Below are 25133 nucleotides of genomic sequence, written 5' to 3'. Positions count from 1 at the left end.
TAAAGATTGTTTTAAATTTAGTTTTTACTGCTTGAATTAAAAAAAAAAATATGGGGAGAAGCTTCCGAAAATTGTCCCCCCTAACATCATCGAAAGTGAACCAAAATTACGTTTTTGGAGTTTCAATTGGGAACGACTGCCGGTCCCTTAATGTTACCAAATTAGGTATTACAATTTTGTTTTGAAAATTTCAATATAAAAAAAAATCTGCGGATTGTCCGCGAATCTCTCTTTTCTCAAACATTATAAAAGATTGTCTAAAGCAACGTTTTTGCGACTAAAATTTCGAAAAATTTGGGGGAAAGCCCCCGAGCCAACCTCCCCTTACGCCACAATACGTCATATTCAATAATTGCAAAATGCTCGAAAAAGGGCGCAAAATTGCAATTAGGAGATACTTTCTGCATTCATTTTTATTCCCAGTTTTAAAAGCAGGAATAATTTTCGTATGCTTCCAAGCATCAGGGATGTGTTCATTTTCAACAAAAAAGGTTAAACAAAATAAAAAGAGGATAGATTAGTCCATCAGCACAACCTTTAACGATAAAAGAAGGCACAATATCGACCTCAACTGTTGATGACTTTAAAGCGTTGATGGCAATGATCTCTCTCTCTCCCATATCATCATAACCAATACTATCAATTTTAATTAGATCAAAAACATTGTTTTCAAAAAGTCTAAAATTTCTTTCATAACAAGTACTAGTCTGATATACACAGAACTAAAGTAGCTTGCAAATGCCCCAGCAATATCACTATCATTATCATAGTACACATTGTTGTAAAACATTTTGTTAGGCAAGAAATATTTATTATTAAAGAAGGACCAAAATATTTGGATCAGAAATAAGATTATTTTCGGTAATACGCAAATATTTACTGTAATCATTTTAATGCTCTTTTTAGGAGTAGATCTCAGAGTTAGAAATTCACTAAACGCATTGGGATCGTCAGTTCTTAAAGCCAATATGCGAACGTTACTCTTATGCCTTATCAATCTTTTGGTTTCAGTTGAGTACCAAAAAGGAAATATCCTGTTATTAATTTTAATGGGAATGGTTTGATTGAAAACATTAAATAAAATATTATAAAATTTAGAGACTGCCAAATTGACATCTTCAAAAGCATTTAGAAAGTTCCAGTCAATCTCGGAGAAAATGTAAAACATGTTTAAAAAATCAGCTCTCTTAAAATCATAAATAGCACTTTTAGCGGGACGTTTTCTATGACTCGCATGCACAAAATTAATACTAATTACAAGAGCAGGATGATGTAGATCATCCGAAACACGAGGATCAACACTATGGACAACCGAAATATCACTAAACTGAACATTAGATAAAATTAAGCCAAGGTATTTACGATTATAATTGAGAACATGATTGAATTGTTTAAGATCATGCAGATTCATAAAATTAAATAAATTTCTAACAGAAGAATTCATAAAATGAACATTTTTAAGATCATCGATATTGTGCAGATTAAAATCACCACATATAAAAATATTATCGAATAAACTAAAACGATCAAAGCAATAAAAAAAAAATATTTTTCATTATTAAAACCAGGCGGACAACAAATAACGCACAAAAGCAATTTACGGCAAAATCTCAAATTTACAGATATCCACAAAGATTCAAAGTGTAAGTCCAGCATGTGAATATTAGCAGCAGAAAAACAGTTCTTGATAGCAATAATTACACCACCACCACGCGTATAGTCATTAGCCACAAAATCACGATCTTTTCTGAAAACAGTATATCTATTGTCAAATAAGTCAACAGAATCAATATCTTTACAAAGCCAAGTTTCAGTAAGACAAATTATATCAAAATCTTCGGAAGAAATAGAGCTAAACATATCAGACATTTTAGTTCTCAAACCACGGACGTTTTGATAATAAACATTGAGTCATTTATCAACAGTGTCGGAATTGGGAGACTCATTCTTACAATTAGTATCAGCGTCCTGTATAACACGCTCCATTCTCAAACGTCCAAAAAATTCTGTCACGAGGATTCATTAAACGTTCAAAATCCTTTTCGCAAAGCTGAATGTAAAAAGATAAATTAGAGGCATACCTGGTAACTAGTTTCTTGCATTGGATATGATCCAATTTCAGTGGAGTCAAAAAGTCAAGAACTACCTTTGGGGAAGATTCCGAACTCAACTGGACAAAAATACAGCCTTTCTTTTAGGTAATTTAGGGATAATTTTCAAGCCCGTGCACTTATTAGCTCCATTTATTATAATTTTGGACTTTGATTTCAGTTCATTAACTCTGTATTTCTGGCCTCCTCCCGTAGCTGTTGACTCATATTATTTTTAGAATTAATTACACTTTCAATCTTTGAATAACAACTCAGAAGTGACCCTTTAAAAGCTTCACCATTGAAATCGGCCATCTTGAACTTACAATATTTTATTTATGTTCAAGTACGTAAAAATTTAAAATCCTAAACTGGATTTAAATGTGGGTGTATGCAGGTAAAAGTCACACTACACTAAAATAAGACTAAAAAATTATTAATATATATATATATATATAATAGTAAAATACGACAGAGCTGAAAACACGCGCAACAACATCAAGCACGCTCTGTTGCCAACTAGCGTGGCCAACTCAAAAGAGAGGGTCAAATTTTCACACAGCAAGACACTGACAAGCAGCATCAGGAGAGTTGTAACTTCATTTAGCTACAAAATGAATTTCTTTATGGATTATCTAAAATGTAACTATAGTAATAAATAAATAATGAAGCCGAAATCAAGAAGTATGCTTATTAAATGACAAAAAAAAAGCAAAGCCTCTCTTAACGGACACCCCCAATTTCTTCAAGTACAAGTCCCATATAGGTGTTTCCGTATTATTCACTCTGAATAGCTTACACTCTGAATAACGGACATTCCTTTCAACGAAAAAAAAACTCCATTGCTACATTAAAACTTTCTTTAAGTTATATTGACAATATGATGCAATTTACAAAAAGAAAAGTTACCTTCTTATTACCTGCGATTTGTTTTATAGTTCAGGAAATACAAACATAAACAACAAAAAGGGAATCAGCAATATTGATAACATATATTTTACTTTTAAATTAAAACAAATAAAATAAATCTGAAACTTATAGCAGTTTCACTTACCTCCTCGAGAAACATTTAGATAAATAAATGTCTAACAGACAAATATCTTTTGGCACGATTCGTCTGAACAACAAAAAAATATTAACTAAATAGAATTATTCCACCGAAACATTTTTTATTTATCGCTTGCCAAATTTAACTTCCTTTTTTTTCAATCAATCTTATTTTTCAACTAATGTATTGTAAAAAAAAATACTTCTATTCTACGAGATGCATTACCAGTGCTTGAGAAATAATGCTAGGAGAGTTTTTTTTTTTTTTTGCACCAGGTGTATGACCTTTTTTTATAACAGGAGCATGACAATTTCCATACAATTTTCCTGTTACGTAGGTCCATTATTATATTTTAGGTAAATAATGTAATATTTCTATTCTAACCTCTTAGTTCAACTACATACCATGATTAGAGTTAATATTTTTTGTTTATTTAGAACAGAAATATTGTTCAGGAGAATGACAGTGAAAAATGTTTCATACTCTATTCTTGAACTTCAAAATGTTAATGAGAACAGCAGACAAATAATATCAACAAAAAACTCAAGGAATCCAAAAAAAAATGGCGATAATAAACAGTTCTATAGTACAGAAGATAAAAAAATCATTTTTCTATTTGTAAAAAATTGAACTCATTCCTAGGACAGGAGAATGACATGAAAACCTGGGGACAAAGTTTAAAACGATGTACCTTGATGATTTGAATAATTAAACTTGTTTAAAGAATGCTATTTTACACCATGAAGTATGCTTAATTTTGTACTACAAATTGAATTCGTGGAAAGTTGAAATAAAAATTTTAAATAATATTGGTCCATTTAAAAAATGGTTGAGGACACGTCAAAAGTTTAACTTTCTGAATATTCAAAAGATTTTTTAGAAAAATTTAAATCAATTATTATTTTAATAAGAATAGAATAACATCAGATAACACTTTAACACTTTCTGCGTTAAATAATTTTTGTATTCGGCTAATGGGACATAATATTGTTTGGATTTTGGAGAATCACCCATATGTATTTATGTACACATAAATGTTAATGTTTGTCTGGTTCCGTGTTTTGTGTATTGGAAATCAAACAAACATTTAAAAATGAGATTAAAAAAAATATTATGATTAGCGTAAAGCATAAAGTATCGAAGCTATTAAAATCGAAGTAGATTATACACAGCCACCTTATATTTAACTGTGGGTGACTACCTACCATGCTCTAATTCAGACACATTTTCTTTTCTTTTCTATACTGATCACACCGTCATCTTTTGTTTTTTTACAATCTGGTGATACATTATGGAACGCTACCTAATATAGATAAAGATCAGTTCTTCTCCAATAAAATTTAGCTAAAATATTTTTGCAATGCCTCATACATTTTGCTAAGTTACATAAAAAAAAAGTAAAACATATGGTTTGCCGAAAAACATAACTAAATTCCAAATGCAAGGTAATTTAATCAGGAAACGGAAAGATGTTTCAAATCGTGTTTTGGAGCAGACAATTGTATTTCTCTCGACATAACAAAAATACTCGCTTCAAATCTTTGAAGTGATTTCTAAGGTAATTTTATTTACAAACCTCTAAAAATGGGAAATGGGGTAAGATTTTTGCTCTGTTCAAGTAGCTCTAGCTATAAATCATGATAATGTGTGTTTTCTCTTTCAAACATGTTTCCACTGCATCCTAGCGGTTGTATTTACGTTCAGTAATAAACAAATAAGACACTCGATGTTCTTTAAACAGCTACAAAGTGGGATATTTGCATGACAACAAAATATCTTTGACCAGTAAAACTATTCTTATTGTTGTTTTACGACAATAGTTGAACATGTACGAAATTATGGAAAGTTTTGAGAACATTTTTACTTTTAACCACGTATTATTTTATGTGATCCAGAAGAAGTTTGGCCTGGGCTTAGTGAGTCTACATTTCTGTATACCAATAGTAATTGGGCTTAGTGAGTCTACATTTCTGTATACCAATAGTAATTTTCTAACACTAACGGAATACACGTCTCAACTTTTATTTCGTAGCTTGAAAAGAATAAAGACACAATTCAAAAAAGCACATTTTCAGGAGATCATTTTATTAAATTGTTGAGATTTGTAATTTATTGTTGTTTCATTCATAACAGTTTCTAATTTTTGTAATGCTCCTTAAAAAGGGTTAATTCTATTATTTTTGTTTATTTCATGCAGTTTTTGTGCTAGCCTTTTAGGGTTCTTACGAATTTTATTCGAATTGGGGTCAAATTAGGTTTGAATCAATGTTGCATCAACTTGCAACTTTGCTATATAAGTCTCTTGTGTCTTTATTGCATATAAAATATCAATTTTTTAAAAGCATTATCAATTAAAAATCTCATATTTAATGCTTTTTGAGTTGTGTTATCATTTCATTCAAGCAACGATTTAAGGAATTTCCTGTTAAAACAAATGCTTATTTGGTGTGTGTGTGGGGGGGGGGGTAAAAATACCGCTTATTTTTTAGTCTGTCATTTAAAAAAATCACAGTTTGACATAGATTTTCATACGGAAAGAATTTCTGAAGAAAACCGGAAGATATTATAGGCTTTCTAATCTTTGACTGAAGAAACATAAATTCATCAGTTTTTAGTTTTGACAACTTAGTGAACATTTCTACCAACAAAATTAGTATATAAATCATTTCAGGAGTAAAAGAGAGCTGACATTTAAAAAAAAATAAAATATTTGAACAAAAAAAGAAGAAAAAAAAACCCCTCTAACTTTAAAGTTAATTTGAAGTTAACTTGCTTAACATTTCATATAGAGCGCAGCCTCCATGGCGCAGTTAGCTACCGCGTTCGCCCGTGATTTGAAAGTTTGGTGGTTAGAACTCAATGAAAGATAAATGTGTTTTTTAATTTTAAAAAAAGCATTAGTGAGATTAGCCAAAAGAACCTATGATTTTACTGGAAAATGTTGAAAGTATATTGAAACCGAGAATTGAATTAAGTTTCATAAAATACAGTCAAATTTATCAATTTAACGTTATACACTTCAACACTATAAGCTTAAATTAATCAATACATAAAAGCATTGCTTCTGTTGGCCAATCCCGCAACAACCTTTTTGTTTTTTATAATAATTCATCAAGACAAATAAATAATAATAATAAATAAATAAATGACCTACGGTAGCCAACCCTTCAAATACACATTTTGTAGAGATGGCACACCATTGTTTCCCAGCAGCCATATTGAAACAAGTCTTCGGTTTGATGTTGAACGCCTCTTTAAAGTGACATTATAAAACATTTGAAAAACAATGAGCTTCTGAGAGTTATCGCTTCTTAGGAAGTGTCAAAACCAGTTAAGCGCAAATATCGAGTTTTCTCGAAATTCCTAAAACGAAGACTCTCTCTACTAAAATACTTCCTCTAAAATTAACTCATATGTCCTGCAGGAGTGCAATAGCTCACGAAGGTGCTAAAGGAAACATCGAGTACCTTTCAATCTGAATTTCCAACATAATCAATATAATTAAATATAAAGCTTCCAATGTAAGACTTTCTATTATATCTAACTAACATGCGAGCTGTTCTGGAGGGCTTTCATTGATGCAAAACATTGGGAACATTTTCATTGATGCAGATTGCCATCTGCTATGAATGAATTTAGAGCAGTGTTTCTTCAGCATCGGTGATTTTCCTTTTTTGAGGATGCATCCTAGCATCACTTGGGAATAAACTGATCATTATACTTTTAAACATTATACAAAAGAGTCGCAAATGGAAAATTTTCAGTAATGGAATATATATCATTCATCGAGTTGCTTAGGCAAAATGTGGTGTTTCTCTTATTTAATACATAATTGCATGGTATTTACTTGCCCTACAGGGGTGCAGCTATTCGCAAATTGTTTTGAAGGCAAAGTTATGACTTCTTCGCAATTGAAATATTAAACTGGTCCAACAATATTAATTTTCCTTTATGCTAGTTAATTTAGATTGCATGCAGCAATCCTTATTTTTCTTAAAACAAATGTAAATGCTCTATAAAAAATTAAAATAATAAGTTAGATTTTCAATTTAAACCGGATTTTAAGTCAGCACATTTGTTTATAAAACAGAGAGAAATAATTGATTAAATCAATAGACTAGCCAATTAGTAACTTTTTAAAGTTATCCATTTAAATATAAAATCTATGTCAATGTACTTGCCAAATATATATATATATATATATATATATATATATATATATATATATATATATATATATATATATATATATATATATATATATATATATATATATATATATATATATATATATATATATATATATATATATATATATATATATATATATATATATATATATAAAGAAATCGGTTATACTTGCTTTGCCCTACCCATTTTTTTAAAAAACATCATCAACATCAACATTGGTTTTATGAACAAGAAGTTCCGCAAAAAACTAAAGGAGCCTACTTTCCTGTGTAGCAACATGGATCTTCTAGCATCTCAAGAACATTTTCTTAACTAGCTAAGACTTATGTCAAAAGTACCTCTTTAACACCTTTAACTGATTTATAAAACACACTTGAGCCTAGTAGCACCTATTCAACAATGATGATAATGCTTTTTTCCGTGAAAAAATTCGGAATCGTTTTTAACTCGTTTTTAACTAAATGAATAAATAAATAAAGTAACTAAAAATGAAAAGTTCACTATATTAAATACATTTTATCTCAATAATCCGTTTGTACCTCTTTTGGGTAAAAAAAAAGAGCATCGGAATGTTCCTCGTTGTGAAAACTACAAAAATAAATAAATAAATAAATAAATAAATAAATAAATAAAATAAATAAATGAGTAAATAAGTATATCTAAAAAATTAATAAATGAGAAAATGTACTTTTAAATAAATAGTGTTTATCAGAACAAAAATAATGCCCGCACCGTCTTTTCATCTGTCAAATAAATAAATAAATAAATAAATAAAAAATAAGTAAAATATAATAATGAATTACTTTTATTTTTTTCCTCAGTGTTGGAGTTGGTCCTTTTTTCATTCCACAAAAATATTTTCTCTTTGAATTCATTTCATTTTGATTCAGTCATACATATATCTCGCATGAGTCAATGTTAAGTCTACGGGATAAGGTATTTCGATTTCTGTTAAATAAAATTATTATTATTATTAATATTATTATTATTATTATTATTTTGTAATAAAATTGAGAAAATATTTAGAATCTGCAAAATGCTTGTTTTTTTCACCAACACTTTTCGGGGTGTCGTCAAAGTTTAGAAATTTTTAGTTTTTAGGCCTTAAAAGAGCCAAATAAAAAAAATCTGCATTAAGACCTTTTTGAAATATACTTAGTTTGAAAAAAAATCCGTCTTTTTTTTTCTTTTAAATATGAAACCTATATTTGGCCTTAACTTCGTCGTAGGTGCTAATAATGAGCTTTCTTGAACTTTTCGAAACTGAATACAATTTTGTTCAAATCAAAAAGGGACCTTGGGAGGGTAGTCGAAATCTAAAAAAAAAAAAAAACAGTTTGTTCGAGTCTGACTGCTCACTCTAAAGGTATTGGAAGGGGAAACCTACATACACTTATAATCCCCATCTCAAAACCCTTCCTTTCAATTTTTAATTAAAATTTTTTTTTTTGATTATTTGATTAACTTTATTAAATTAGTTTTTTTTTCTTTTTTCTCTTTTTTTGTGATATTATAAAAAAAATATCAAGATTTCTTACTTCTTGTGTTGACTCTTTCAGGAAAGTATTCTAAAAATGGGATGTGATAAACCAGTGCCTTGATTGGGTAGGGGGACGTCGTACTCCGAAACATTTGGTTTTTTATAGTGAAAATAATCTTAGTTGGTTTTAAGCCATATCTTCATTTAGTGAGTCCCTCAAAGCCTAAGGTGAGTTCTCCGAAATGTTTTGTCTTACTGCAGCACTGGTATCTATTATCTATAGAATTCATTTACTAACTAAACCTAGAACCTAGTGAAGGGAAATGGGTAATGCTTTAATTCTAATACTTTTATAATATAAAGCGAATTAAAAAATATGGAAAAAATATTGTTAGCGTTTAAAATTACAAGTGCAATTCTTGGCCTTAAAAGAATTTTGAATGTTTAAATGTGGTTTTTATGAAAACCAGATGCATTTTCCATTATAAAGAAACAACCTTAAAAAGGTTCTTCAGATTTCTCAAAAATAATACCGCAGAATAAATCTTTAATTAATTCGCTTGCAGATCGACGCGGGAAAATCTTATGAGGAAATAAGGATTTTAACAAAGTAAAAAATTTTAAAATAAAAATACAAGAAAGACATTACAAAAGTAGCATTAAAGTAGAAAATCCTTTTATATCGCATTAAGAGAGAATCGCTTTGCAGAGTTTATTCTTTTATTTTTCGCTTCCGCCCCTTCATTTGTTTCTTCTTCACTCCCTCTCATATTCCAGCATAATATAAATCGCAGGTGTGAGTAGAATTTTCTTAAAGCACAAATCTAATTCCAGTAGCGTGAGCAAATAGAATTTCTTCCTGCTCCAGAACTCTTCTTTTAGTAGATTTAGCTTCTCTAGCTGTAAGAGCACAGAAAGTTTTTTCATTGTTATTTTTTACTGAAATTGATTTTTTCGCTCTTTTCGAGTTTCTACCAGTGGAAACTTAGGTTTGCCTTTTCCGTTGTTGCTTCAAACCCGGCGTCAACTGTATAAAAACAGTTCCATTTCCCCCACCATGCAGTAGTGCAGAAAGATCGCAGTAATGCATTTGTCAATAGAGGCATGTGTGAGGAACCGCAAATGCATCAACTTCCCTGCTCCATTTTTTTTCTCTCCCACAGAGCCATTTAAAAATCAATCAATGTAACACAATTTATGAAAATATTGGGACTGCAGGAGAGGAAAAAAAACTTTTTCTATTTGAATTTTTCATTACGCTTAGAAAGTCTGCTTTTAAGAAGTCAAAATTAAATTATTTTATGTTACATTTGAACAAGGAATGAAATGATGGCATCCTTCGGTTGTAACAAATGAATTGAGTATTATTTATTATAAATGGTTGCAAGTCATAGAAAAGGTAGAAATTTAAGAAATTTAAAATCATTAAGTTGCTTGTGAACAGAAGTTAAACTAGTCAAGTTGATTGAAAGAAAAACGTATTTGTGTAACGGTTGTATGCAATGAGCATAGCGATGAAAAATAATTGTCTTCTTAGTTATTGCATACGTTGTTTACATTTCTATAAAGATTCAACAAGGAGAAATAGGAAAATTCTCAATTTTTCGACGCCTGGATTGACCCAAAGCTAGGGTTGTTTACGAGAAAAAAGCAATTGAGAATAAGCTTTCCCTACTACGCATATTTATTTCAATCCACTATCTCTCTTCCAATACTGCGTTCTTTAAATATATAAGAAAGGGACTTATTCTTATATTCTACGATATTTATTGTAATGCTGAATTTTATTCAAACTCAAGAAGTCTGTTGACAACATTAATAAACATATTTTTGCCATGGATTGCTTCTAATTAATTTGGTCACCTTATAAAAGAAATAGAAAAAATACCGCAATCAAATGAAATTTATTTATCACTTTACTTTTGCTTGTTTGTTGGACAAAGGCAATATATTAATTACATTTCTGCACCAAGCACAGCAAAGTTGATTGGGAAATTCTGAATTTTTCGCTGCCTCACTTGACCCGTACTTGACCTAACTTGACACGTAATTGGTTGTTTTTTAGAAAAATGAAACTGAACATGGCACAATTGTGTATATATTTATAAATTATATTTTAAAAAATTTTGTTTTCGATACTTGACTTGACCCATAACTCTGGTTGGTTTCCGAATAATAGAAACTGAATATCCAATTCCGTATTGCGTATGTTTATATCATGCCAGTAGTCATCTCCAAATACTGTGTTCTCTAATTGTATACGAAGCGATTTAATCTGCATATTTTTTATGCTGAATATTTGTTAAAATCAAGAAGTTTCCTGATACCATTAGACAAACAAAAATTTTAATGGATTACTTCTAATTATGCACGTCAAGTTAAAAAAAATGTATAAAAAAATAATAAATAAATAATTAAAAAAAACGCTAACCAAGAAATTTATTTAGCAGTTTGCTTTCTATACAAAGGTAAAATTTTACGTCCACAATCAGATTAATATCATTATCTGCAAAGTACCTTTTCTTTAAAGTTTGTTACATAGTTTTATGAACTCCACTATTTTAAATATAAAAGAAACAGAAGAAAAGCCCATTACTTGAATGCTTCCAAAAATATCCTTCCACTAAATTCAAGCTTTTATTTAATAGAAAGAAGGATCGTACTCTAAATATTTCAATCAGATTATACGCAATAATGTTCCACCCATTACTTTCCAAACATTTTCTCGCTCATAAAACTATATTTGCTGAATGAAATTCAGGCTATTAAACGCATGCATCAATTAATGATCCGATAAATTTTCATTAGTATCACCGGTTTACTACAAAACCATTAAACCTTGAATAAGAACCTCAGCTTGGTAATTAAATGAAAGAATATGATGATGTATCTAGACAGAATGGCACTAGGATATATCAAAATGTCAGTATTGATAAAGGCCACTTCCGGCTGCAAGGACAGCGTAATCGGTCTTTTCAGTACACGTACAGTCTAATGACGACGTATAAAAGGTTGATAAAGTTCCTTAGGCAATAGAAAAGTAGAACGACTTGGGAAATCTTATGTGAAGAAAGAATTGGTGCATCAGTTTTATTTAAATTTAAATGATCGATAATTTAATTTACGAGCGCAGTCAATGAATTTTTAACAATACTGCAAACTAGTTGATTAATTAGGTTTAATTTGCACTGACAGAAGTTTGCCCAATGTAGTTAATTGTAAAATATGGTACAGGTATATTGTATATATGCATTTAGTTATTTACTCTAATAAATGTTTGAACTTTTATTTTCATCGTGATATCAATGTGCTATCTGTGAAACCTGCCCCTTCCTTTTTTCGACTCTAAATTTAGGAAGAAGAAAATAAAACTTATAAATATTTTGAACTAACAATTTTATACCTGTGCATTGTTTCCAAAATTTAAATTTGTTAAATTGTATTTTGTGAATTTGAAGAACAATTTAACAATAATTTCCTAAATTTCAATGTTGTTTGCTACTAGGCAATTTTGTTGCACTTTTATCTATCATGAAAACGTAGGGTAGGAAGGGGCTAGTTGAGCATAGGCGCACGTTGAGCAATCGATATATCTCGAAAACTATTCACCACACGTGTCGGTATCAAAAGACTGAAAGAAAGGGTTATAGGAGGTCTTCAATTGACAAATGAGTGAAGTAAACGTGCATATTATTTTGTGACAAAAAAGTAAAAAAAAAAATCATTTGCCGCAAGTTTTCGTCTGTATTAGTCCAATATTATCTGTTTTCCGTCAACCAAGTTTTATTCTTTCATAAATTTATTGTACTTTTAATATGTATATAGATTCTGGGTATAACTCTTACCGTTTTTTCGTAATCTCACTTTTATTTTTAGACTTTGGTTTGGGGTTAGTTGAGCAAGTATTCCTCAACTGATCTTCAAGACTTAAAACAAAAGTAGTACTATATTTTTCGCTTTGTTTAGGATGCGGACTTATAAAAAAAAAAAAAAAAAAAAACTACCGGATGTTGTTACACTACTGACGACTTGAATAATGCTGCAAAGGCTGTCAATGATGGGGGAAAAAGTGTGCATGCCGCCGCAAAATAATTCGGTTTCAAACCGATGACTTTGACAAAATTTTTGAAGAAATTAAAAGAGTGGTGATTCAACCATGGGTTATGAAAAAATGAGGCAAGTTTTTTATTCCTAACAGGAGGACTCCATAAAAAAAATACTTGCTGCAAATGGCATCAATCTATTATGGATTTCCCCAAGACTTTCGTCGCCCTGTCTACGAATGTGCTGTTAAATTTAGCATTAAAATTCCATCCGCTTGGACTCCAAATAAGATGGCTGGAAAAGATTGGCTTACAAAGTTTTTAAAATGAAATCCCGAACTATCCATTTCAGTTAATTCGAAAAAAAAGCTAAAAACTTTAAGTTTTGTTAATTGGTAACTAAAAGACTATAAATAAAGAGTTGATTGTCAAACAGAAATTTTATTTTATCTCTCGTTAATCATTTTACTTATTGTTTGGCTAGACATTGTAAGTGCTCAACTTACCCCATACCCATGATCAACTTATCCCATCTATGGGGTACGTTAAGCAAATTTGCCCTTGCATTTCGGCAACTGTATCTCTTAAACATGTGCTATTAGCAACAAGTTATTATGGACACTTTTGTAAAGAGATACACTACTTATCCATCAGGTTGCATAACAATCTATTGAGACTTACCGTTGAAAAGCTATGTCCGCTCAAGTGAAAAATTGCTCAACTAGTCCCGTCGATATTGGATTCTGTTTAAATAAAATTAATATTTGAAATGTAAAAAAAAAAAAATCACTTGTATGATATGTACAAACTAGTCCTAATATATAAGCAGAAAGAATTTGTTTCTGCTACACTAAATGATGAAGGATTGTCTCATGTCCTGATATTTTAGGTCAAAGGACGGTCGGAAAGCAAAGTCAAAGTTCCAAATGAGGCTCGTGATTATTTTAAATATAGAAATGAAATCTGTGTAGATGGGGGTTTAATATTTATGAATGATAGAGTTAATGTCTCAAAATGTCTCAGAAATGAAATGTTAAATGTAATTCACACTGCACATTGTGGAATTGAAAAAGCAAAAGCTAGAGCCAAACAAGTGATTTTTCGGTCAGGAATCAACAAATATATTGAAGTTATGATTTCAAAATGTAAAAACTGTAATATGTATAGATCTAAATATGTCAAAGAGCCTCTTTTGAGTCACGAAGTTCCAAACAAAGTTGTCATATGAAAAAATAGGAATCGACTTATATGAGTATGGAGGTGTAAATTACTTAGTTGTGGGATACTATTTTTCAAAATGGTTAGACATAATAAGATTGAGTAACGAATCTGCTAATGAAATAATACCAAAATTAAAAGAACTGTTTTCAACTCATGGTATACCGCAGAAAATTATCTGTGGTAATATGCCGTTTGCACGTTTGAAAATGGAGGAGTTTTCCAGAAAATGGGGCTTTGTAATCATTACTAACAGTCCCCACTACCCAAAATCAAATGGATTTGCAGGAAAAAATGGTAGGAATAGCTAAAAATATTATTCGTAAATCTGCAGTAGATAACGTTCAAGAAGTTCTGTTAGGGCACAGAAATACTCCAATCACTGGAACAAGCACATTACTCGTTCAACTATTAATGAGTCAATGTCTTCGCACTAGATTGCCAACAAAACTCTCCTTCTTGAAGCCGAAAATAGCAACAAATTGCAAAGAGAAATTTGAAGCTATAAGAAAGAAAATGCAGTACTATTACAATATGAACGCTAGGCACAGACCAGACTTTGCTGAAGGAGAAAATGTTCTTATAAGAGTGGGTAGTCACTAAGGAAAGTTACAGATTGTAAAAAAACATAGTTCACCTAGGTCATATTTAGTGAAGACAGAAAATGGTAGAATACTCAGAAGGAATTCTTATCATTTAAGAAAATGGAAAAAATTCATGCAAACTACTTATGACTCCAACTCAGACAGTATTAGTATTCTGACTGATTTAAATCCTTCAAACAGAATAAAAAATCAAAATAGACAAAATGTAGCTCAAGGATCAATTAACAATACGAACTATGTTACTCGTAGTGGGAGGGTAGTTAGGCGACCTTCCTACTTGAGGGACTATGTCTGATCTGAAAAGAGAGGTGTAACATATTATTGAAGTTATAAATGACAACAGTTCGGGTGTTTTTTTTTTCTTTTTCTGTCAAATCTTAAGAACAAAGACGCTCGTTATAATCATTCAGTTGTATTTTAGTTGTTAATATGGATGCCAATATTGGATTCAGTTTAAATAAAATTAATATTTCAAATGTTATTACTTTATATTTTCATTATGATATTATAAGAAAACATAACAGTATTCCAAAAGCCGTTCCTGCTATTTTCTTTTTATTTTTTTCATTTAGTTAGTTTATGAATTTATTCTTTGACAAGTGTTTTTCCGCAATTTTTTTTTGAAGCAATTACGCCTTCAAACATGGGATCTATATTACCCTTAAATTTCGCCGTAGGCGATAATGCAAAGGTTTTTTTTTTTTTTTTCAAATCAGAAAATAAAAATGCAATAATAATGTGCCCTTGCCCAGATCTTTTAGACAAGATTTTTTTCACAATCGGAATATTCCTTCAAAATTAATTGGAGGAGAGGGAGGCGGATAGTTCGACAAATCCACGTGTACCCAGATCGCAGAGACCTACTTTTCATTATTTTTATTTATCAGCAATCAATTATTTTATGGATTAAGTCTTCTTTCATTCAGGTTTCTTTCTTCTTTTACTATTTTTAGCACAAAGATATTTATTTATTTCATTACTAAAGAGTGTCGGGTTTCTAAGAAGCGTTATAAGGTTGAAGTTGATATATATATATATATATATATATATATATATATATATATATATATATATATATATATATATATATATATATATATATATATATATATATATATATATATATATATATATATATATATATATATATATATTTTATAATTATATAATAAACGTATTTTTTTACTTCCTTTCACACGGTAAAGGAAGTAGGGGAAGACCGCCTATATTGGACCACTTCTTAAATTGGACCGGGGGCTTAAAATCTAGCGTAGAGATCTTTGCTACAGTCTGCCAGTGGAAATACAAAGATTTGTGTTTAAAACCTTTGAGGATGAAGTTTCGTCAGTTTTCGATCCTAATAGCTTGAGTTACAATGTGATTTGTGTTGAACAGGTGTTTGATCTTATTTTGAGAACTTGTATATATTTGAATAATACTAAAGTTTGGGAACGGAGAAAATTGCTTTCATAGTATTATAAACAGTATTTAATAAGGAGTTTAGCAATGTATTTACTTGCACGATTAGGAAACTTGTTGAAAAGGTATTAGTAAAAGAAGAAAAGAATGGCGTATTTTCCTTTATTAGACCGAAAAAATTTTCCTATATCGGACCGATGATCAAATTTATGAATATGTAACTAAGCAAGGCTTTTTTTTATCGAGTTATAAAATAAGTGATTAGTGTAACTTAATAACGTAGTTAAGATTATTTTGATCATATTTTAACACTAATTCAGGATATTCATTTTGACTTTTTGTTTTTTCAAGCACACTTTCTAGAATCTGCCACACATAAAACTAGGTGTTTAGTCAATAAGTTTCAATTTCAGCTTTGTCAAATATGATTTTTCCATATGATTGAAATTTGTGCTTGTTCACGTTACTTGCCTACTCATTGTTTTATTAATTACAAGGACTTATAATCCAGTTTAAGAACATGAAAATCAAACAAACTTTTTAATGTTTTATAGAAAATAATTTAGTGGTGATATTTAAATGCGCTTTTAGGATTACTAAAAGTATAAATTAGGGCTTACTAAAGCATTCACACTGGTTTTTATTAAGTAAGTTGCTTAGAAGATTCAACTTTGTAAAATCGATTTTTTTTCTTCTTTTCGTTTTAGCCAGAAGATTAAATTTCAGTTTTGTTGGATAGAGCTCGTTATTTTATTTTTTTTTAAATTTGACTGAAATTATTATTCGTTAACCTTTTTTTTAGCTGATTTCTTGATGAGTAACAAGCCACGTTAATTTTTACCTTTCTTGATTTTAGACGATTTCTAAGAGAGGAAATGTGGTTCTTAGGCGGAAAAAATAATGGAAAGGCCTTAGCTGTTTGCATGAATGCTGATATGGGGCTATGCCATAAATTTGGCTAAAGATAACGGTATAATAACGCTTCTTCTTCCAGCACACACTAAGCATCGTTTAAAGCTTATAGACGTGGCTTTTTTCAAGCCTCTGTCCACATGTTTCAATCGAATCTGTGATACGTGAATGCGAGAACATCTAATAAAGCCCATTGCCCAATATATAATAAGAGAACTGTTAGGTGACTCTTATGGACAAACTGCAAGTGTGGCCAACATTCTGTGAATGGGTTCTCTAGAACAGGAGGTTGACCCATTAGTATATTTGTGTTTAGTGACAGCGAATTTGCAGCAACCGAGTCAGAAGTTTGTAGTCCAGATGAGACTACCCAAGTAAACATGCTACATGTTCGGTGTCAGCTGTTAAAGATGCACAAGAACATTGTACGGATAAAGTAAGTTCCGAGGAATCAGTAGTTAGTTCTCATCAAGTTATGATCCTCGGTAAGAAGGAAACCTAACTTTGGCAAACGTTCTAACGTCATCGCCACAGAGAAAGGACACAGAACAGAAAAAGACGCAAAAGAAGGAGCGAAATACCGCACAAAATAACTGGTATTGCAATATTTGGCATAGAGATAAAGTTCAAAGCATGATTTAGTGCATAAAATGCCATCAGTGGGTTCATCAACAAGGCGCCAAGTTAGCCCAATGTAAAGGAAATTCCATCACAAATCCTGTGAAAAGACTGTACAGTTCAAATGCAAGTTGTTACATCATTTACTGTTACGGTTCGATTTAGGAAGCGCATGGTTCAATATAGGCACATCTATTCCTAAATTGGACTTTTGCAACTTTGTCAAAAATAATTTTTAAACAATTAACATCATATTTACAAAAAAAAGAGAAAGTACTAATGGCGGTTCCTAATTAAATTCTACTTCAGATGCCCTATTTTTGTTTTGCTTCACATTTAGCAACACGAGCCTCTTGTTCGCAGGCGGTCCAACATAAGCGGTCTTCCCCTTCACTGCACAATCGCGAAAGAATTTCCCCTCAAATTTCCATTTTACTCAATTGTGATTAAATGATAAGCAGTTTCTTCGGTCCGTCCAAACGTGCATATGTACATTATTTTATCGTACTCCGTGTTAGTTACCACGGGTTTTTGTGACAATAACTCGGTAACATATGCTTATGTATCTCGTATAACTCAAAAACGGTAAGCCGTAGAAGGTGGAAATTTCGGATGCAGAATCTGATTGGGATCTAGTTGTGCGTTTCGAATTTTTTTGGCTTCGGTTATTCCAAAAACTGGATTTTTCCTTTCTTTTGGGGGGAAATTGAGGTTAATTTGCAATATATCCTTAAAATTCAGGTCACTAAGATTTGGTCGCCAATTAATCAATGCATTGCCAATTTGGCGACAAATTTTATGATAAGGAACATTTCTCGATCTGGTTTCAATTTGGTGCTATTGGCGATATCTAGTGAGTAATTCATTAAGTTATTTTAAAACAATCAGTGTTTAGAAAATAAACCTCAGTAAAACAATTTTTTACATCGCTTTGTTTCGAAGTAAGGGTAAAATAAGAAAAAATGCTTTCTTACTTACTCTTAAGCACTATTATACGTGTTTCTCTTGCCTTTATTGGTTAATGCAGGCAATAGAAACATACCTTTCAAAAACATACCTTTCGTTGCAATGTTCTGAAAATCATTCAAGTATTACATAGTTTGAAAAATTGCTAACTCATGCTCAATAAAGTGCAATAATAAAATAATAATAAACTCGAGTTTAAGTGTGAATTCATTCATTGTATTACTAGTAAAACATGTTTGCTGATGAAGCTTAAGAAGTTTGTGTAAAATAATATCATGTAATTAAAACGTTTAAAGCATATCTCTAACACTAGGGGTTAGTAGTTTTTGTTCTGATTTTATTCAATTATTATATCTGATACAATCGTTATTGTTTCAAAATACTTGACAGGATTAATATCATTTCTGCCTTCAATTTCAGCGGAAGGGTTAAAAGTCTGTGTAAGTATTCAATGCGTTAAGTAATTTTGCATGATCAACCCAATTGAGACGGAATTAAATTAGATTGCATTCAATGTATTGAAAATTATTCAATTTTTAATAAAAACTAAACACATGTGGTGTCATTTCGTAAATTATTTTTCGTCACGTATTAGCTAATAGTCGAACATTTATTGATGAATTATTTTCTGACAGCGCATCATGTTAGAAGTGTGACATGGTGCATTAAAAAAAGGTTCGTTTTCTCCTGTGCTTATACTTTGGCATTGATTGTGCTGTGTAGATGTGTAGAGAAAATCTAAAACTTAGACAATTTAGAATCACGTCTTCATGCAATGGAAGATGTTTATGGGGTACAAAAGTTTTATCAAAGGCGATGGAATAGTCATTTTTAGACACAATTAGTGTTATTGAAGCAAAAAAAAAAAAAAAAAAAATGGTTGAATATATATGAGGCAGTGAGAAGCAAATGGATGGACATAATAAGTGGACATTTTCAAGTTTTGAGTAAAACGCGTTTAAAGATAAGGTCTTAGGTAGGCTTTCATTGATTTTTTTTTCTAAATTATGCTGCTTATCACTATCATATGTTTTAGTCTTGAGTTTGCGTTTAAAAATAAAACCAGCAAAAAATAGCCAGTTTGGTAACCCTCAAAGGCTTGTTTCTTTTGCTAATATTTGCACATTGTTAAAAAATTTAATAAAATTTTTCGGGGAAAAAACTGTTACCCACGTCGCCAATATTTTTTTACCGTAGAATCCTAACTTACTGTAAAATGTTAAGGTTAAAAAAATAAAAATAAATAAAAAAAATAAAAAAAGGACAAGAACGCCATGGATAGTGGTTCTGAAGAAAAATAAGAAATATGTGTAGTGGGATTCGCACTAGAATCAATTTGGTTCAAGACAGCTGTCTTAACCCGAAACGAGCTCCCAGGGGGGTCGGGAAATGCGAAGCAAGGGCTTCGCTCTATATACCAGATGGCTTAATTACATATTCTTAAATAGGACCACCGGTTCGATACAGGAAAATGTTTTCGATCCAATAAAGGGAAAACACGTTATTTTTTATCCTTTTTTTTTATACCTTGTCAACAAGTTTCCCGATTGTGCATGTAAATACAGTGACATAATCCTCATTAAATAGTGTTTATAATACTATAAAAAGCAAGTTTCTCAGTTCACGAATTTTAGTATTATTCTACTAGATACAAGTTCTCAAAATACGATCGAACACGTTTTCAACACAAATCACATCGTAGCTATACAGATCAGCATAGTACGAAAGTTTATCCTCAAAGGTTTCACATAGAAATATTTGTATGTCCACCGGTAGAGTGTCGCACGAGTGTCGAGTGGTGGTGTTTAGTAATCTGTTTATTTGTGCTAAACAACGTTTGATATTTCCTGTTATTCATCTGCACAAAGGATTTTTTATTTATTTCTAAACTCTAAATGTTGGCAATATAACAAAGCATGGCAAAAATACCACTGCAATCTTCTAAACACAATTCATATCCCTGTTTTGCTAAAAAATCTCAGTCGTCAAGTATCAAAATAATATTTAATCCTAATTTCAATACTTAAGTAATCCACATGTATTAAGATGCATAACGCATACTTGTATGTCTACAAGTCTCGACCAAATATCACTAGTTCTAATAAATTATGAAACTAAACCAAATCGGTAACCTTTGATAACAGTGGCGAAGAAATGTATTCTACTCGCACAATAAATAAGATAAATCTGTCAAGATAGCAAAACTTTTATCGATATGTAAGATAGCGCCAGGCATCAATCTTAGTTCTTCTTTTTACTCGGAAAAGGGTAGTTTCTATAGCTTTTAAGAAATGTGTAGCACGAAAGTTATCAATTAATCAGTTTCTTGTGTCTGGCTTGACAAGTATATACAGCGAGCCTCCGTTTGACCTGCAATACCTCTACTTTCGCAAGTGTTGTTTTTAGATACATACTTTTAGTTGCAAAAAACGGTCAAAATAGAAAGTATAGCTAAGACCTAAAAAGTTTGTAATAAAAATGAAAATTAGTGAACAAATACGAGATATATTTTTTTATACGAACCGTAAGCACCTAAACTAGTTAGAGAAATAATCTTCTTTCGAAAATAATTCCAACACAAGAATTGAAACATTTGCGACCAATGATATGTTTTAGGGACCATACAAAAAATCAGATTAAAACTTATCGCCCTTTCAGAAGAATGACAGGTTGTCGATGTAAAAAAGCAAAATATTTATGTTTTTCTTCGTTATTGAAAAATAAATGCAAATGTTATGTTATACTTCGGAAAGACAGACTACAAAAGCTCTGACAATTAAACAAACATCTCCGTGCATGCATAAAATTCAATCAAGAGAAAAAGAGGGGAAAAATAAAAACAAATAAGCTTAAAGACTAAGGGACTGGGACTCACAAAAAAGAAATTAAAGTAAAGAAAAAAAATCGCTCTGCAAACGACAATGCAATGCAGTGTAATTAAACCACTCAAAAAAGAAAAGCTGTTTAATTTTATTCTACTTTGGGCTTTCCCCTCTTTATTAGCTAATGCTTTGTTGGGATGAGACGATTGATTCTGTAAAGGATAAATAGCTTTCTAATGTGTCATTTTCAACGAGGAAACAGCATGACTCGGGTAATCGCGGAACGTCGATTGATTTAAAAAGTGTACAACTTAAAACGCTCAAAAATCAACTCAGTTTAAAAAAAAAATTGACCTGGACTCTTCAAAATTACAACTAAAAATTAGCTTAAAACAAAACGAAACGCACATGACACTTAAAAAGAAGGAGCGTGCGTCATGCGATGTCAAGATTCAGTCCCTGCACAATAGAACCGGTTCAGATGGAATCGAAACGAAGGGGATAGAGTGAAGCGTGGTTTGCCGTTCTTTATTGAAAACAAAGGTGTTCTTATTACTTCCTTTTACAAAAAAGAAGTATTGTATTCGCGAAAACATTTTCACTCAAAATTTGGCCTTAATTTCCATTTCGCTCACCCCCGAATTAATGTTGAGTTTTTTTTCAACTCGACCACACGCAGATAAGTGCCTAAGGACGTATAAAAACCCGAAATATCCATTTTGACATTCCCTGAGTTAGTTACAACGACTTTTCTTGTGACGTCCGCATGTAATTATGTATGTATGTGGGTATATGCGTATGTGCGTATGTATGTCGCATAATTCAAGAGCGGTATGTCCTAGAAAGTTCAAATTTGGTACGTAGTATTCTGGTGGGATCTGGTTATGCACTTCCTCTTTTGGTTGCATTCGGGTTTTTCTAAAGGAGTCTTTTGCTGCTTTTAGGGGGAATGTATACTCAAGTGATGTTATAATTTGGCGGACACTTGCCGATGTATCGCCAACTTTTTGGTAGAATTTTTTTTTTAATTTGGTTTCAATTTGACCATTGCTGGTAATATTTAGAGAGTAAACTATTGATTCACATTAAAATTGCCAATAATGGGAAAATAACATTAAAATTTGAGTAAAAGGAAGTCATATGATGCATACATCAACATGTTTTTAATCTTTAGAAGAGGAAGAGGTGTATATTCTCGCTGAATAGATCACAACCCCCGAAATTCAGACAAAAGAATTGACTTTGAATTGGACATCAATATTTTATTATTTTATTTACAAGTAAATTACTTCAAAGTACAACTGCTTACAGAAAAGTTTTTATTCCACGGCATGGGGTTTATTTAGAGAAAATCCCCCCCCCCCCCCTCTTGATAAATCCGATGCAAGAAAAATTCATTTTGAGCCGTACACCATTAACTGCTTTAAAAGTAAAATTTTCAAATTAATAAAAAAAAGCAAAAATGGAAGAATTTTTTTTTCTCTATTGATAGATATCACTCAGAATTTTACAAACTAAAACAGTACCAGTGACTGTCACAGTTTGCGAAAGATGCTGACACACATAAAAACGTAGTAGTGTTCATCAATGAGGCACAGCAAATGCACACTACTTGTCATTTTAGCCACGAAAAATAATGACGTTCAAAGAACATATCAAACAAATTGCTCGTGCCAAAGCTAGGAAGCTTTTCGCATGGAATATGGGGGAATAAACCTTCTCAATTTAATACGTTATGATATTAAGCGGGTTAATTTTACCGTTTTCTATCTTTGTTCGTCAAATTAACGAGCTTTTTTTTTTTTTTTTTTTTTGCTCAGTTCTCTTTATATATTTTTCTTTTCTTTTCCTTTTTTTTTGTTTCTTTTGTTCAAAGTAATATTTTTGGTCTCAAAAATAGCATGTAATGTGTTAGGTTAACTAATATTCAGTATTTTTGTGCTTTTAAATGCTTATACATGTTTTCAGATTGATTTAAATACGTACTGATTTAATTTTTGATTGCTTGTTTTGTATCTTGTGAAGTGACATTTTACAGATAAATATCATTCAGTTTTTTAACATTATTCCATTTTTCGAAAATTGTTTTTGAAAACCTAACTCCTATTGTATGCAAATAAAAGTTTCATTTACTAGTTTTTTTAATATTTACTACGTATATAATTCAGATTGTTTTATTCATTAATAATTAAATTACAAATGTATTGTGCATTGAAGTTACAATCAGCCTAATTTCTCTGTTCGAATGGGGGGAGGGGGGACGTCACGTCTTCGTATGGCCAGGGTTTGGACGCAGAAGTTAGAGCAGAGCAAAGTAATACAAATTAATAAATGAAAACTATATTAATCTTTATTAAACTACTTTCAAATTTTGTACTTTTTTCAATATGTTTTGTAGTAAAATGGAAATACGATTTTAAATTTAAAACTTTTGAGAATTTATTATTTCTTAGCACGTTTCTGCCTTCATATTTTATTGTTTTTTTCCTAAAGTATTTTATTTATTTATTACTATTTTGTTAATGAATTCTTGCTGACTAGAGATTCAAATAATTCAAAACCCCTTCATTTTAGTTTAAACTTTAATTCTTAAAAATAACTCAAAATTCAAATCTAGATTGTTGATTTCAATAACTGCTTTTAATGCAGAAGTTGAGGCCGAGCAAAGTGAAATAAATCAATACATCAAAAATAACATTATATCCTCAAAGAAAATAAAATAGTTTCAATTTGAAGAATAAAAAAAATAAAGATTAGTGATCAGGGACAGCTTTTACCAAAAGCAAAACAATTTTATATGATTAATACACAATTATGTTCGCTACTATAAAATATTTTTTTCAACAGAAGAGTGAAAAACACAGTTTAGTTCTCTCTATCTCTCTCTCTTTTATGTATTTATTTTTTTTCATTGTGCTGAGGGCATTTACCATTCTCGTCTTCTCTTTTTGGTGTACTAAAAATATTTTATTTGCTGTGATAAATGTTGAACGTTTGCTATGCGATACAACATAGTACTTGCAGTTCAACAGTTTGTGCTTGGAGTCATCTTGAGAATCCTAGCGATGTTCTATGCACGCACGTGCGTCCATACCAGAAGGAGATGGAAGCGGGGAGCGTTAATGAATCTTGACGTCATCAGCGGAGATGGGAAAACTATGGGGGCGGGCATAAGCGGGAGATTTTAAGAATTGATTAAAAAATAACTAGCAAACCCGATTGAATTGAAATTGGTGTCTATCGTCATAAAATGGCCTGAATTTTCATTTCAAAAAAATAAAAAATATGCATGCAGGTTACTTATTATAGAAACTTGGGTACAGTATAAGCAAAAACTGAACGAGCATCTTGTTGCCTACAAATTATGAGGTAATATTAAGATACTAAATTGCACTTGGCATCTATATGCAGATTTAAACAGTTCACCACAATCTTTTTTTTACCCTGACTAATTGGGACAAATGATAAACCGGATAGACAAAATCAGGATAATTGGGGTTATATTGGTAATTGAAATGAAAAAATTGAGCTACCGTGTTTTTAGATACAAACTATGTTTGGTAACAAAATAGTAGAGAACTGCAATGTAATACTACTTGCAGTTTTGCCTTCCAACTATATTGATTTTATTTCTAGCTTTATATGTAGAATCATTAACAAGACATGTAGAAATTGTGTATATGATGAGATGAAAAACAAGCGATTGGTATAGTTATAGTTA

This window comes from Uloborus diversus, chromosome 1 (assembly GCF_026930045.1).
Source record: "Uloborus diversus isolate 005 chromosome 1, Udiv.v.3.1, whole genome shotgun sequence".
In the NCBI taxonomy this organism is placed as follows: Eukaryota; Metazoa; Arthropoda; class Arachnida; order Araneae; family Uloboridae; genus Uloborus; species Uloborus diversus.
Note: the sequence above shows the minus strand (reverse complement) of the source record.